Source organism: Nomascus leucogenys, chromosome 22a (genome assembly GCF_006542625.1).
Source record: "Nomascus leucogenys isolate Asia chromosome 22a, Asia_NLE_v1, whole genome shotgun sequence".
Taxonomy (NCBI): domain Eukaryota; kingdom Metazoa; phylum Chordata; class Mammalia; order Primates; family Hylobatidae; genus Nomascus; species Nomascus leucogenys.
In genome coordinates, this window is record NC_044402.1 from 26,438,062 (window position 1) to 26,456,130 (window position 18,069).

An 18,069-nucleotide genomic window follows, 5' to 3' on the forward strand; every position below is an offset into this window, starting at 1 on the left:
TACATATATACATATATATACATATATACATATATATACATATATACCTATATATATATATATATATATATATATATATATATATATATATATGAGAGAGAGAGAAACTATGAAAGGGGGAGGTTCTAGGACTTTGTCAGAGTCAAAACCTTGGAGGTGAGACCATAAGTCATCTTTCTTATTCCCAGGCTCTGCATTTGTTTATGAGGTTACACACACCATCATGCCACATACAAATAAACAGATCCTTTGAATAACCATGATCAGAGCAAATTTGCTCTAAACTAAAATATTTTAGTCAAGATGTGTCTCATTCCATATCATGTACCTCCCATATTCCTTTCTATTCTGTTATTTATACATATACAAGACAGAGTAAAAATTATCAGTGGTGTTTTAGCCTGAGTGGCAAAAAATATTCACTAAGAATTCTAAAGGAAATTGTTTTATATTAGTTCTAACCTTGGTCAGCAGTGAAAGGCAGGGATTCGGTAAACTAGTGAAATAGATGAAATTTCAAATTTTTCATGTACATACAAAATATTTGATATTGTATCAACAGCCAAAGAGAAGCTACAATAGAGAATCAGTCTGGGAAAGACAGAAAGCAAGATTTTTTTCTCCATTCTGCTAATGGACAACTTGAAGCAAGACAACAAACCTCTTGAAATTCAGCTTAATTATCTCTAAAATAGAGATAATGGGATTACTCCTTTGTATTTTCCTCAAAAGGATAATTTGAAAATGAAGAAAAAAAATTGACAAAGTGCCTGGAATTTTCTGGACACAAGCAACACCGAGTTCAAGTCACTGCTGATTTTCTAAAGTCTCAAAGCAGCTGCTGCTTCTCTATGGCAATGAGAAGCATAGCATTATGTAACATTGCAACTTCCCCAATGGTCTAGTTCTAAAAAGAGTGCCAGTGAAAGTCCTCGGCTAGCCTCATTCCAAAACATTGACATGCCTTTGTTCTTTCTTTTAAGTGAAATTAAATTGCTGCCTGAAGAACTAAGGATATATTTAGAAGACAGTCTCTTACCATTTTTTTGTCTTTGTTCAAGTTTCCTAATTGAGAATCATATTCCATAAAATTACATAGCAGTGTAAAGAATTGGGAACACAGAAAGGCAGACTATAGGGAAAAATAAAGTCTTAATATTTCTTAGCTTTCCCATATTACCTGTTGACAAGTACCCTTTCTGCCTGCTGAGAATAGGTGCCTGTCCTCCCATTCCATTCAGATATTCCCTTTCAAATGGACCACAGGTACCACTTACACTTAACTTATTAATTTTGGGGGATGGGGTCAATATTTCAGTTTCTTCACCACTAAGAGGTGAGAGGAAAATGTCATAAATTTGAAGGCACACAAGCATTCTTTGAAGATGGTGATACAGAATAAGGACACCACTGGTTGTCACACTTATTTACTCCTTTAGTAAATAATGTATTTGTTTAGTTTCTTTTTTCTTTTCTTTTTTCTTTTTTTTTTTTGAGATGGAGTCTTGCTCTGTTGCCCAGGCTGGAGTGCAGTGGCGCGATCTCTGCTCACTGCAAGCTCCGCCTCCCGGGTTCACGCCATTCTCCTGCCTCAGCCTCCCGAGTAGCTGGGACTACAGGCACCCACCACCACGCCTGCCTAATTTTTTTTTTGTATTTTTAGCAGAGACAGGATTTCACCGTGTTAGCCAGGATAGTCTCAATCTCCTGACCTCGTGATCCACCCGCCTCAGCCTCCCAAAGTGCTGGGATTACAGGGGTGAGCCACCTTGCTGGGCTGTATTTGTTTAGTTTCTAATATAAACCAATCTTTGAACAACGCTTTAAGCATACATATATACTCAAACACATACACAATCTATACACATATATGTACCTATACATATCCCTTGTCTTCAAGGAGATAACAGGTAGTAATGAGAGTTAAGCAGAAAAACACAAAAGCTCACTTACTTATGAACTTTCATAGATAAGAAGAAAGTCTGACTAATGTCGCCTGCCACCAAGAGAGAGCCTTGAATCTGGTCCCCAGTTACGGCTGGGCTCAAGTCAGTCTGGTCTGGCCTTAAAAACCTAACATAAACTTCTAGAGGGGCCATGAAGGTAATGAAAGGAGCTAAGCCAGAGACAAAGGAAAAAAGGGAAATACACAGTTCACACCATGGCCTAAGAAGACAGATAGCTTGAGCTACGAACTGGTATTAGCCAATGCATCTGATTAAAAACTGAAAAAGACAATCATCAATATCTTCATGAGAAATCTTTAACAAAAAATGTTAGTATAGTAGACATTGTAATGTGCTGCCCAGCTCACCCTGCAACTAAGGACTTACTGCCTGACCTGAGCTGCAAGGAGTGCTGTCCATAGACAGCCTTCAGCTGCCAGCCCCTTCAGGGTTGGCCTCAGACACAGAGCACCACCTTGTCTAAGATCATGCTCTTCCCAGAGTGACCCACATTCAATGACTTGTTGATGATGGGGTAGAAAGACTTGGCCATCTTGGCCCGACTCAGGACAAACTGAAAGGTCATGTTAGTGTCAGAGCTCCTCGTGGAGTTAGCTGAGCCCATTGTTGGGCCTGCATCACAGTTCAACTTCTCTCTGCTCAATCCTACTTCCTTCCCCAGGGAACTCCTTAAAAATTATGTGGCATGCTAAACTCCATCTGAGAGTCTGTTCCTAGGAACTCAGCCTGTGACTATTAGCACCTGGTGGTTTCTTGTTTTGTTTTGCTTTTATTATTAAAATAATGAAGACCAAATAAAGTTAATGTAAATTTGCATTATGTGGCCTAAGCCAATGAACGATCTAGGCCAACACAGTCCAAGAGGAATATAATGCAAAGCAAATATATAATTTTAAATTTTCTAGTAGCCGCCCCAAAAAAGGAGAAATAGGTATAATTAACTTTAATAATATATTTTACTTAACCCAATATATTCAAAATATTATTTTAAAATGTGATCAAAATTTAAAATTGTAAATGTGCTATTTTACATCCTATTTCCCATACAAAGTCTTCAAAATTTGATGTGTATTTTATACTTACAGCACATCTCAATTCTGACACTAAGTTTTTATTAGAAATATTTTATCTGTATATACATTTCACAAAACTTACAATTGAAAAAGTAATTCATATATCCGAGTAGTTTCACACATACCTATGTTTTCCAGTGACTGAACTGAATATCAATTTTTAAAGTTAAGTTTAAGTTAATTAAAATTAGACTGACTTAAAAATTCAGTTAAGTTTTTCAGTCACACTAACCACAGAGGCCTCTGTGTTCAATTTTTAAGGTACTTTATGAACATTTTGAATGCTGTGATGTCCAATCAGTGCAAAAGCAATGAGTAAGATAACTGAAAAAACAGTTCTGTTAATAATGAAAACAAAGTATAAAACATGATTTTAATAAAAGTTGCATAAGCATATGAAATAATTTATTTGGCAATAAGAAAAATTCTGAGTAAGTGTACATCATGCAGTGTATAAGAGCGCGGTGTCGTTGCAGTTGACAATCATCAGCAAGAGATGAAAAAGATGAGCAAAAAAAGAGGAAATGAAAAAATATGTTCACTTGGTCAACCAGAAGATTGACATCGGCACAAGATGCTACTGGGCTAAGGTTAATTCAGGAGAAGGCTAAGAGTAAATTATATAGAGGCCAAGCACAGTGAAAGGGGTGTTGATGACAATCTTGTTGCAAGATGTGGTTGAGTCCATATTCGAGGGCTATTTAAGGCTGCATTGCAACAATCTAGTGGTGAAGTGTGAGAGCAGGAACTGGAGTTGTCTAAGCAGGTGCTTACCTATGCACAAAAATCATGAAGGCAGGAGAATGATTCCTGCAAAAGTTGTTCAATAAAGACAAGATGGCCTATTTCCCATCAGTCCATCCAATGAACAACTATCTGTTGAGTACCTATTGCATCCCTACAGGTTTCAAAGTGCTGGAGGTGTACTACTGAACAAGGTAGGTGGAACTATTGTCCGTAATTTCTTTCATTCTAGTGAGGAAAGCTCATAGGTAAATATAGAAGATAATTTTATACACTAGTAAGTACTAAGAAAATGGCAAAAGGACAATGTGATAGAAAATGACAGGGGTCAGTTATAGTGGTCAGAAATGGCCTAAGAAGGAGATGTTGAGTTGAGATCTAGAAGATGAAAAGAGAGAGCCAGATGAAGATCTGGGGAAAGTGTGTGCCAAGTAGTGTATTCGTAATAGTTTAAGTACTTAAATAATGTAAATACTGATCATCAAATGTAAAGTTATCTTTATACATATGTATAAACACATTACAAAAACATATACAAAATGTACAAAACAAATATACAAAAACATTAGCCTGAACTGCAGTGTTTTCTCGAATAATGTAATTACAGCTTGCTTTCTAGGAACTGCATGTAATTCAGATATTCCTACGAGAATGTACTCTGTGTGAGAAAAAAACAGCTATTTTATCTGTCTCAGCAAAAAATTTAGAGAATCATTGCTGAAAATTGAAGTTTTCACATGTTTATAAACTTATAAACTTATACATTGATTAATACCCTAGCCTACCTCTAGAGTCATGTTTCGGGTATTATTTGTATTTCTCCTTGGAAATTTCCCTCCAGACAGAAAACATGTTAAGGTGATCATACATCCCCTAAGAGTCCCTGTTTGCCTGGGGAAGTCCCACTGTGTGTCTATTATACACGCACGTTTATTTAACAGTATCCTCTTGTGTTCTCCAAGGTGTCCTGGTTTGGAGATAAATGATATGGTCACTCAAAATGACCACCGATTGTGCTGGGAGAGTAGAGGTTAATTCTCCCAGTAGATCTCACTGGCATGCAAGCACACACAGAAGACTCTGTACCATTGCGTGTTCTCAACCAATTTCCGTCTGTCAGAGATTAAATAATAAAGACTGTAAGCAAATGACGTGGTTTACATTAAGGACCATGACCTGCTTTTAGCAGGGCAACATATTGTCTCCAAGGATTCCTATCCTCTCTTGTCTCCCTCACTGACCTTGCCAGCCAGAGAGCTTTTTGTTTTGATGATGCCTGAGAGCAGGCAATGAAGACTCCTGGTTTTTCTGATCCTACATTTACCTCATTTCATTTAGCTTGATTTTACCTTTTGTTCCTCAGCTAAAGCAGCAAGGATGACTCTTGGGGCATTATACTGAGAGCTGACACAATCAATACTAGTTTCAAGTAACACGGAAAAGCCCCCAGACCTACATTAGAGCTGTAAGTAGAAGTTTTGATTAGCATCAGGTACTACATTTTTCAGAAGCCAGGATTTGTTGCTCATTCAGTGGTGTGATATGGGATAGAGTGGGGAGGGATACAGCCATCCCATTACATTGATTAGAGACTTAAGATACAACTTAGAAATGGTTAAAAACAAAGAGAGGAATAAGCAGAGGGTGCTAAGGGTGAGAAAAACAATCTTCCAATGAGGCAAAACATTTTGGCTGGCTGGAATGCATCTTTCCCCATCCACAACTTTGCTTACCTGGCCTGCTCTGCTTATTCATGTATACAGTACTCCCACTTTAAGCATAATCTCCACTGAAATGCTTTCCCTGCCTTATATCCCAGCCTCCAAGATAGAGCTAAATCCTCCCTTCTGGCCATTTTCACATCCCCAGGTGTGTTCTCTTAGAAATTACAGCAAACATTTTCAATTATATATTTTATACACCTCTCTCTCCTCTAGATTTTTAAGCTCCTTGAGGGGACAGTTTCTTATCCATCTCAATAGTCTCAGTCCAGCCAGCTTGCATGCAGTAGTCACTCAATAACTGTCCTCTGAATTTAATTGAAACCTACACACACTGATGCATTTTAGGTCCTATTTTTCAGGGAAGGAATGAATAATTGGATGAATTATAGTGCTATTATATGGCTGTTTTATTATATAGCTATTTCCTAGCAGACATACCAGCTCTAAACTCTATGTGAGAGACTCAATTTAGAGGAAACAATGGAAATTGGAAAACTCATCTTGACAGTAAACATTGAGTTGAATAATGGACAGAGTGGGGGGATCTTCTTTCCCAGGCTTGTGTGTGTGCGTGCGTGCGCGCACACATGCACGCACGCACACACACAGAGCCATACAAAATCGTTTTACTGTAGCTCCATCTGAATAGAGAGGAGTGAACCAGAGGCTCGGGCTTTTTCCACGAGGAGTCTACCCTCTGATTAGCATCCTACAAAACACTGAATTGTTGCACACTCATTGTTCTTGCTGAGGTGATGGCATAAGCTGAAGATGAATTGAAAAATACTTTTTACTCTCTCAATTCTGAAGTTAATCACAAAGATTATATTTTCATTACCTCCATGAAATTATGTTAGAGTCACTTTTGGCCTCCAAAGAAAAACAGGAGTAAAATAGAGGTTTTCAAATTATAAAGCTGCCTTTTGAATCAAGTGTGTATTTTTTAAAAAATATATTTCAAAAAAGTCTCCGAATTTTACAGGTGAGAAACTTGAAGAGGTGAAGTGATTTGACCCTGATTGCATAAAGCCTGGTGTGCGATCTGGCATGTAATAGGCACTTGGTAAAGATTTGTAAGAAAATAAAAGAATGTGTACAAATATATGAATAAATGAATGGGCAAACACAGCTAATAATTGGCAGGGCTGTGAGTTAAACCTAATTACTACATATTCCAAGTTAAGGCCTCTTTCTACTGTACCTACTTACACTAATACTGGATCTGAATATCTTAACAGAGGTATTTATTTTTATTTAATATCCGAATAATATTAGAATGTCTTTTCAGAAAACGATCCCTAACTCTTCTACTTATGTATCCCTTGTAGTATCTGGAAATGAGAATGCTAATGGCATTAGCATTATATGGGACCATTAAAGCATCGTTCCACTGGGAGGAAATTCTCCCACTATGTGTACATTGTTAATAGCCCTGCCATTCTTTCCAAGTCAGCCAGAGTCAGAACATGCCTCTGGCCAGTTTCTTTCAGCCAAGCTTCCCTCAGGCTGCAGTGATGTGTAGGGATATCCTCAAAATGTCAGAGGACTCCCATCAATCCCTGTTTGCTACTCATTAATCTGTTTCCTTAACCAGTGCCCCAAGCCCCTGGAAAACCTTCACGTTAACAACCACGGAGGAATTTTCTTTCTGCTTCTGTGCATGACCACCTGCACATATTTGTCAGCTATTCATGGTCAAAACTTCTTCACCAGTACACAGAATGCATTGCAAGACAAAAGGAGCCGCAGTGGAATAAGTTGGCAAACAAAGGTAAAAGTGAATAATCATCCTCTGAGAAGATATTCAGCCAAGGCATTATAAGGCACAAAGTTTGCGGCATGGTGTACTGAAGCTACAAAGTAAAAAAAAAAACAAAAAAAAAAACTAAATATACATATACACAAAGGTAGTCTGCATTTTACGTGGTTCTAATATGCATGAATTATAGTTACTATGGTTTGGTTAATAACTACAGCCTTCTAACAACAGAGCTTAAATTTCTGTTTCTATGCTACATTAACTGTGGGTATTTGCAGGAAGTACATGTTTTGCTCTTAGTTCTTCAGTCCACATTAGCTACATGAATTACAGATGCACTTCATGATCATTGACCAATCTCATGAGTTCTTGTAAAGTCTGTTAGTTAATAGTCACTGAACATATCGCTCAGTTCACACACAGCATATAGGGTATTGCTTCTTTGTCTCCAAGTGATAAATTCACGTGCCATTTTATAAAACTAGATAATCAAAAGAGAATTGTCTAAGAAAAAATAAAAAATGAAAATGTTTAGAGTGAAATTTAAATTGGATATAAATGGAGGTATAGAAGAAATCACATGACAGTAAAAATGTTGAGACTGTTGAAAAGAGAGGCTGCAAGGTATTCATGTAGCTAGAAAGTTCTTTCCAAAATTCTAATTTCATTCCTCACTTATAGGTAAGCCCTCATGCAGCTATCATTTATAAGAGCAAAGAGCATATTGCTTTCTTGATTCATATCACATCAATGGGATCATGATCTCACAATTTTATGACACACATATCAATGTGGCTGAAGGATTCTAGGGAGCAGTTGCTCTCAGTTGCCTTGAAAAGCCACTTGGAATATAGTCCTATTCTTCACTTCTGGATCAAATGTTCTTACAGTGATGACTCTAAAGCAGTGGAAAGCATTATTTGCTACAGCAATTGTGAGAAAGCTTTTCTTCTTTGTTTTGAAAGATCTATGGGCCCATATTCCCCTAGAATTGTATCTCCTCTTTGCTGCATTCCATCCGTAATGCTCAGAGTAGAGAGGTCATGAATAGAACTCAAGTGACAAGTCTTCTGCTGTTAATTTCCCCCCTAGAGAGCAATACAATGAAGTAGAAATATGATACAATAATATTACTTAGAATCCTCCTCATTCTAAAGGGAAAGTATGGACCCAAAAAGCAAAATATCTCCTACTTGTAAAGAGTAACCAATTTTTGAGATTTTATTAATATGCTGTGTATGCAAGATTTTATTAATATGCTGTGTATGCAACTGTGTGTGTTGAACAACACACAGTGTTATTTGCTGCTGGAAGTGTTTATTTAGTTATTTTTAAAAAATCAACATCTTTGCATTCTCATTACAAAAATACGTTCAAAGAAGAAAAGGTGAATAATATAAAAAATTTAAAAAGGATAGTGAGGAGGATAAATCAATTTTAGAGTAGATACTTTCAGGCTTTTGTTTAGGGGCATGTATGTATACATGGTGAATATATTCTCACACTCTCCCTGCTTCTCTATGGTTTGATTTTTCTATCAGCTTCTATTATGAATATTCACTGATATTTATAGTATAATGACCATCTAGATAAAAATCATAAGCTGGTTTACATAGTGGCAATGAGCTTACAAGAAATTACCAAAAGTTATGCCCTTCTCATGGAAAAGATTCAGTGTGAACTCATGACCTCTAAAAGAAATATATCTTTCAGCTTTGTTATTACTTAAAGTGCAGGTGCACCATGGCCACAATCAACACTCATTTGCAGAATGTTCTCTGGAATTTTGTTGATTTTCTGCTTTGGGGAAGAAAATAATTGCAAATAACCTAAAATTTTTTTATTGCAAAATACAAGTATGTGGCTGCAAATATCAAATAAAGTGCTGAAAGAACAAGGAGCCCATTTAAAGGAGATCTGGCTGGTCATTTGATAATAATTTGAACACTAAATAAGATTGCTAACAACAAAATCACTCTTCATTTTTACTGTTGATTAAAACAAGCTAAGTTTGTGAAAGATTCATAGTGATGCTCAGAAAAGTTAACATACAGAATATTATGATATAAAACATAGTGGTAATATAAAATAAATACGAATATAAGAGTATATTGAATTGTTATTGATTTCAATGATTAGGGGAATGCTAAAATATATGAACATGTATGTTTTAGTTTAGCTGTTACTTAGATACTTGTTTACAAAGTAATAAAGTATAGGCATGGCCATGTTACTATTGGATAAGTAGAAAACAGTAAATAAAAATAACAGGAAATACATCAACAGTATTAGAAAAAATGAAAAAAAGAAAAAGGCTTATCAAGATCAGACAGGCTTGGTCTAGATCTGGGCTTCACACCTAATAACCTAGTGAAATGGGGCTCAACGATGCATTCTAGGATGACACATTAGTTTGACATGCTAAAAAGAGAAAGAACTATTTGGATTCATCTCATCTTTTGGGAGATGAAACTTCCAGATGGTTCCTGACTTTCAATAAGCTATTTATAAGAATATATCTTTTTAATAGTGTTAAATAAAAGGCAATATTTAATAATGAACAAGGATCATATAATCTCACCAAGTATGACTTAAAAATATATTACTTGTGGAGAGACAGCAAATTATAGGAAAATATTTAGACTTTTTGGGAAAGGCAATTATGTCTTGACACAATAAATAAATTTAATGATGAAAAAAAAAAACCTCAGCCTGATCAGCAGCTTAGATTTGATTCATATTAGAGAAGCAACAACTATTTAATAGATTCATTGGTATTGACCTAATATAATCCTCAGAAAATACAAAACCACATAGAGATGTAATGATAAAATGAACCAGACTCATAATTTACTATAGATTTAAGGGTAAAAGGTATGTATTTTAAAAGGTATTTGAAATGTTATGAAAAATCACCCATACTAAATTTGGAGTTGAAGTTTAAATTTTGAAGAGGAATTTATCATCTTTTATAAAGTTTTAAATAACAAAATTTGGGTTTTAAAAGTTTTGGTCTTTAGATATACGATTTAAATAAATTGAGCTTTAGACACCTTACAGATGGTAATGACTGCACCTACATGCAAAAAGGCCCCTCAGATACAGAAGAATCCACTAATAAATTGTCTGAATTTCGTTGTGTCTCTCTTAGCACTGCACTTTTTAAAAAAGTTGACCTTAATTCTTACAGGACTAAAATAAAACAAACAAAATGTCTTTGAGGATACTGCAGCCCAGAGATAGGACTTTGGGCACATAGGGGTGGTAATTTGGGTTGCTGAAAAAGGTTTACAATACTATATACACACTTTCCCACTATTCATCAAGGAAAATAAAACTTCCTACACTTGTATCTAACCAAATGTGTCCATTATAACAGCCAGATTATGCTGCAGTAACAAGTCCAAAATGGTTTATAACAGTAAAGGTATATGTTTGTCTACTGTGGGTGGGCTTGAGGCTCGCCTGCATGTTGCCACGGTTCCTCACTTCAGGGTTGAGGTTGATGCAATGGCCACTGTCTGAAAATTGCCGGTAGCCATGGCACCATGACAAAGGCAAAAAAAAAAAAAAAAAAAAAAGTGCTCTGAAGACTCTCACATCAACACTTAAATGCTTGGCCTGTAAGGAACACATGCCATTCCCCTTCGCAGCTCATTGATTGCAAATGATCATGTGGCTCCATTCAATACAGGAAGTTTCAGAAGGCACAGGCCTACTATATGCCCAGAACATGGAAATCCAGAAATATTTGATGTCCCTTGTTTTTTGCTGGAGCTTTTGTGAGCAAACTAAGGCTAAAAACTATCCATGTTTGCTAAAAGAAAATGACACCACAACCATAGATAAGGGCACGCTTTTGTTGATAAAAAGAGTCATTCCTTTTGTTTCTTTTCCCTCATGTATGTGGATGATGTGCGTTCCCCACTGGGAAGGGATTCACCATTCCTCTACTGAAATGCCACAGTCCGAGCAGGGGTCAGCTCTAACTTCTTTCACTAAAATCTGCACCCTGTATTTTTGAAATGGTTCTGCCTCTTTGCACAAGCAAATTCAAACAGATAGCTTTCCTTATTCACTGCTGTCACTACTTCCATATCCCTACGCCCCTAAACCTAATCTCTTGCCCCCTAGGCACACACTCAGGCTTTAGTATCATTTCCTCTCCAAGCACAGCCCAGGCCTTCGTGGGATCATGTCTCTCTCAACCCCAACAATGACTGTTTCTTATTTTTCTTTTCTTAAGGCCTCACCTTGAAAGGTGGTGTCTCCTTCAATCTGTCTGAGGCTGACAGGTTAATAACTGGATTCTGACAAATGCTGGAAGAGACAGAAGTGCTGCCCAAGACTGAAAATGCTTTTTTTTCTTTTCTTTCTTTTCTTTTTCTTGTTTGCTGCTAGCCCTTCCTCATTCCCACTCACCATGACTTCTACCTATCACACCTGTCTGTGCAGCCTTAAAAATGTTCTTACAAATTTATTGCTACTGACATTTTGGGGGGCATACCTCAGAAGAGATAGTCCATAATTTTAGGAAGTATAATAAAATTCCTTTAGGGACAGCTAGTGATCATTTCTATTAAGTATCTAGGATCCAGAACATGTCCATATATCCGTGGTTCTTTTTATCAGCTAAATAATGAAATATCAACATGTTCTGAAAACCAATATGACTCCTATTTTTGCAATTACTTTAAAAGAAAAGGCACTCTGTACCCTTCTGTGATACCTTATTTCCATCTGAGTCCTTCCCTCCATGTAGAAAATATCACAGGCTAAAAACAATATTTATATGTTGAGATCTTTTATGAAATGTGTGAAATAGTGGAAGAAGATATAGGATAAACTATAGAATATACAGAAACTTGGGTAACCTTTTCATAATCATGTGACTGCTTTCTGACAGATATTACCAGAATGTAAGCTGTAGGACAAGGACCATGTGTGTCTTATCCTCGAATATGTCTCAAGTGTTTAGAAATGTGCACTGAACAAACAGAATATTTTTTTACTGAATGAATTAAAATCAGAATCTCCTAGTAGATAAAGGTATGTCAATTATTACCAAAACCAGTTTGCTCACTTTCTCTGATAAGCATTATCACCAGATGTGGTGACATGAAAGTTGCAGAAATCTTTGACAAGGCATGGAGAAGAAGGAAGACTGAGAATAACGTTTGAGAATCACTACCTTTCCAAACTCTTATATTTTATTAACCATTATCTAACGACCCTGCTATATCTTTTGCTATGTCTTAACAAAATATTAGCAAGACAATGGGATGTTGGGATGGAAATGAAGTCTCCCAAACTTCTGTAACTAATGCATGTGAAATGATGCCTTCCTGGCATCACTGCCCTAACATTTATTTAAAGACCCTTCACACACCAGAGAAACATCATCATTAAGGGCTAAATAAGTATGGATTAGTCCAGCAGTAATCAAAATGATATTCACTCTGAAAGGAGGCTGGCTTCCTTGTTTTTAAAATGAAGAAGGCATCCACTCTGTTTGAAAATGTAGCCAAACCTCACACCTCCCTGCCTCATAGGAGTCTTGAACATGCAAACAGTAACTAAGCCAGAGCTTTATGACTGTGGTGTATGCGTAATGGGGTCAGCCTGGCAGAACAAAATGCTGCAGTAATTTTGCATCCATTACAGCTTAGAGATGGAAGCTATGAAAGAGAAAGGGCATGCAGGAGAGAGTTAGAGGTCTGCAGATGCCTCTGTAATGAACTCCCACAAAGAAAATCTCTCCCCTGTGTCTCCATCCATTAGCCAGCTGTACTGCTTCTTTCAGTAATGGAGGACAACCCCCACCATTCCTGAGAGGCACATGGGGTGAGCTGGATGGTCTTTCCCTTTCCACCCAGGTCTTAAATTCTGAGGAGGATCGGTCTAGTGATTCAAGAAGACCAGGTTCTGAGAACCATGTCCCCACAGCAATTAAATTTTGTGCTATTGGAATAGTCTTTAGAAGTATCAGCTTAGGTGTCAGACAGCCTGTCTTCAAATCCTAATTATATCATTTGTGATCTAGGTGACCTTACATGTATCCCTCATTCTCTCTAGTCTTTAGCTTCCATGGGTGCATAATGGGTACAATAATAAAATCTACTCCATAGGCTTAGTATACATAACACGGCATGCAAAGCACTTGTTCCGACACTTAGTAAGTGCTCCAAAAATGGTGGATATTATTAGATTTACTATGAGTACCAGTAACAATCATATACACGGCATTCTATTGAGGAACAAAATACATCATGGTAAAACAAATCTAATGAAAAGACTGATCATATTTGTGAGAAGATCATATACTCATATGCTTTCTTTCTCTGAAGCATAAAGCATCAGATTAGTATTTTCCTTCTAGGCAGACAGATACATTTACTTTCATTTGGAATAAAAAGACACATTTCTCCCTGGTCAATCAAAAGTTAGATAATCTCACATGGAATGGAAAGTTTCTCTTTCAATTTTCTTGAATATCTGTCACCTCCTCAAATTCCTGCCAGAGTGGTATTTCTGAACCATACATGTGATTTTATACTTTCTTAAAAGAATCATCTTGTACCATTTTTACAAGTTATGAAGGTCAAAAGGGGGTAGAGACACACCTTATCAAATAATTACCACTACTGGCAATAAAGGATTCTCTTACTGGAAGGATAGGTTTAGTTTGGCCTTATTTTTTTATTTTTTATTTTTGGAGACGGAGTTTCGGTCTTCCTGCCCAGGCTGGAGCGCAATGTCACGATCTCGGCTGACCGCAGCCTCCGCCTCCCAGATTCAGGCGATTCTCCTGCCTCAGCCTCCCAAGTAGCTGGGATTACAGGCATGTGCCACCATGTCCTGCTAATTTTGTATTTTTAATAGAGACGGGGTTTCTCCATGTTGGTCAGGCTGCTCTCAAAATCCCAAACTCAGGTGATCCGCCCTCCTTGGCCTCCCAAAGTGCTGGGATTACAGGCGTGAGCCACCGCGCCCGGCCTAGTTTGGGTATCTTAAACTTAAGATGCTGGTGGCTCATTAAGCTTATATTTATCAGGCAGTTGCAAATTCAGGCCAGACCCAGGAGTGACGTCATATTTAAAGATAATACCTCTGGAAGTGATTTCCAGAGACCTGAGAGTTGAAGTGCTGGGCGTGTCTGAGGTTGACAAGAGACAGGTATAGACTGAAGAGAAGATAAAAAGGGCATTCTTTGCTGGGTGCCATGGCTCACACCTGTAATCTCAGCACTTTAGGAGGCTGAGGTGGAAGCATCGCTTGAGCCCAGGAGTTTGATACCAGCCTGAGCAACATAGCAAGACCTCATCTCTCCAAAATATTGACCAGGTTGTTCTCAACAACCTGTTATCCGTAATAGGAAAGGAATCCAGTATGTGTACGACTAAGTTAACTACTCAAAACTTTCAAAACCAGAAGCCTAAAGAAGTTATAGTTTAAGTAATATCCACAAAATCTAATATAGTAGTCCACTTTTGAGTAGTTATTTCATTATGGTATTTTATCATTTTATTTTTTAAAAATATGCTGAGTACATAAACACGACTAAAATATCAACAGGTCTTGATTGCTGGAGGCTGCAGTGAGCTACGATTGTGCTACTGCACTCTAGCCTAGGTGACAGAGCAAGACCCTGTCTCATAAAAAAAAAAAAAAAAAAAAAAAAAAAAATCTCCTTGGAGAGAATGCCTGCATCCAGAGCAGTGTTTCTCAATCTTGGCAGTATTCACATATGGAGATGAATAATACTTTGTCCTGTGAATAATACTATCCCGTGCCCTGTAGGATGTTTAGCAGCAACCCTGGCCTCTACCCACTAGACACAGTAGCAGTGGATCCTCTTCTCTTCCTTCCTCCCCTCCTTTTAGTTATTTGTGATAACTAAACACATCTCTAGACATTGAACAATGTTCTCTGAGGGGCAACATTGCCCTGTTTTGGAGAAAAAGGGTAGAAGAAACCAGAAAATGTGATGAAAAATGTCAATGAGAGTCAAGATCTGGAAACTATAGTGCTGTAAAAGTCAACTGAAGCACTCAAGAAGAGAATAATCAAGGCATGGCTCTTGAATTGTGATCCCCCAGACTAGCAGCATGGACAGTATCTGGGAACTCGTTAGAAATGCAAATCCTCAGTCTACATCCTAGCCCGATGGAATTAGGAACTCTGGGTGTTGATTTCAGAAATCTGTATTTTAACTATTAATAACTCACTAGTGATCCTGATGCACAAAAAAAGTTTGAGAAGCACTGATTAAGAGTATCAGAAGTTACATGGGAGTCAAAGATAAGTATACACAAAGTTCAGTTAATGTGATTATTGAGATGTTGGATTGTCGCATTTGGGCGGCCACTTTAATTAGTGACATAGGGGTAAAAAAACAAACTGGGATGTACTCCAGAAAGTAGACAGTGAGGAAGTAGAGGTAGAGAATGAAGACTACTTTTCAAATAAGTTAGTAGTGATGTGAAGACATCATAGTAATTTTATACCTTTGTATTATCAGGAGTAATTTTGATTTGCTTTAGGATAAAGGAGACAATTTAAAGGTCAAGGAAAAGAAGTCAAGGCCGATTAAGAGACTAAAGACACAAAAAGTCAAGAGGGGATAATTGATGGAGGAGTATTGTTGGACTGAGCAATGGGCCACTGCTTTACTTAGCCTTTGCTCCCATGGTGGAGACACTCAAAAGGTCCCCAAGTCAGACTGCCCCTGTATACTTCTTCTGGATTTGGATAATTTTTTAAAATAATATACAACTTTCTTCTGGTCAATATGATCCATTCCTTGGATTAGTGCAATGATTCTCAACCAGGAATGCTTTTTTGACTTCCAGAAGACATTTGGCAATGTCTGGAGACTTTTTTTATTTGCACAATTGGAAGGGGAGTGCTGCTGGTATCTAGCAGGCATAAGATAGGAATGGTGCTAAACATCCTACAACGTGCAGAACAGTCCCTTACAGCAAGTCGTTATTTGAAAATGTCAACAGAGCTAAGGTTGAGGAAGCTTGGTCTACTGTGAACAACTCATGTATCACTCCATTGTACCATGTGAATTTTAGGTAACAATGTCCGTTCTCTCCAGGTGGGAAAATTGCATCTCAACTTTAAACTTTGCCTAATCTTTTTCATCATTACCCTGCTACAAAGAGGTACTCACTTAGTTTGGCTGTAAATTCTATGACACTTCACATCAAAAAATTTACTTGTAACTCTACCACTACATATCTTGGCCTATATTTGGTCCATATGCTAACAGGTAAATTGTTCATTCACTTATGGTCAATAGGATATTTTTTATTTCGAAAGTAAACTACAGAGTCCAGGGACTAGCCTGGCTTTTTTCAAGGTACTGCGCTTCACATTGTTTAAACTGTAAAATCCCAGGCACGTGCAGACAACACTTGTGAAAGTGCTTATTTCTCTTTTCTATGTACACACAGTCTGTTGAATAAGTCAACAAAGATGCCAGTTCTTTACATTAATCCCGTGTCCTAGTTTATTCATTCAAAGTTTCAAGAAACCAGACACATAACAAAGAATTCTGCCAACAATTACAGAAGGAAGGAACAGACGAGGGTCTATTTGTTTGAAAGATCTATTGTCCACAATATTGCCGCCAGCCAGGCTTCAAGGCTGATGTACAAGTGAATGCAAAATGCATCCTTCTTCCCTTCTCTCAGCAGTCCACTCCTACATGCTGGAATACTCATGACTGCAAGGTGACGAGTAAGATAAAAGAAAAGAAGAGGAAGGGGCTGGGAAGAAGAGAGGTCTACAGCTCCAGAAAGAAGGGCTAGTTCTGCAAAGGGTTACTTTTTAAACATCTTCTCTTGGAACATTTAAGATTAATAGTTCTGTGTAGGAAGAAAGAATGTGTTGATATTTTAGTAATGTTTATGTACTCAGCATATTTTTTAAAAATAAAATGATAAAATACCATAATTAAATGATTACTCAGAAGAGGACTATATTAGGTTTTATGCATATTGCTTAAAATAAACTATAACTTCTTTTGGCTTCTGGTTTTGAAAGTTTTGAGTAGTTAACTTAGTCATGCACATACTGGATTCCTTTCCTATTATGGATAACAGGTTGTTGAGAACAATAGATTAACTTATTAGTATTTGTTCCTTTCACAAAATGATTCTGATGGCTACCAATTTTTTTCTCTTTAAAGCTTTCCTTTTTTCCCAATTTTTTTTTAGTCTCACAATAATACTAGAAATTGCCCCGTTAAGTTCTGATACATTAATACTTGCTAATAAACTTTTTTTTTTTTTTTTTTGAGATGGAGTCTCTATCACCCAGGCTGGAGTGCCATGGTGTGATCTCAGCTCACTGCAATGTCCACCTCCCAGGTTTAAGTGATTCTCCTGGCTCAGTCTCCCGATTAGCTGGGACTACCAGCATGCACCACCACACCTGGCTAATTTTTGTATTTTTAGTAGAGATGGGGTTTCACCATGTTGACCAGGCTGATCTTGAACTCCTGACCTCAGGTGATCTGCCTGCCTCGGCCTCCCAAATTGCTGGGATTACAGGCATGAGCCACTGCGCCCAGCCCTTGTTAATAAACTTAAAGCAGGGAGAGAAGGTCTAGAACTCAGGGCTTTGTGCAGCTAGCACTAGCAGCCATCAGCAGGTAGATAAAAGCAGCACAGGTAAAAGAATACTGATGAAATTGAAATTTCACAGTGGACAGTGAGTATTTGAGATTTTAATTCAAGATTTTCCAAAAAGATTGAGTAGTAGTCAAATGCTATTTGGCCTTCCAGAGGCAA

The 18,069-nt window shown here is 37.4% G+C and overlaps 1 protein-coding gene and 1 long non-coding RNA gene across 31 annotated transcripts in view; both read right to left on the reverse strand.

The window, feature by feature from the left end:
- Positions 1-18,069, reverse strand: part of NRXN3 (neurexin 3) — a 1,697,203-nt gene that overhangs the window by 722,640 nt on the left and 956,494 nt on the right. The window lies entirely within an intron of this gene.
- LOC115832530 lies at positions 46-17,585 on the reverse strand. Its single transcript, XR_004028054.1, has 3 exons — positions 17,556-17,585; positions 6,812-6,815; positions 46-1,481 (listed from the first exon to the last, which is right to left on the reverse strand). It is a non-coding gene; the product is annotated as an uncharacterized LOC115832530 (long non-coding RNA).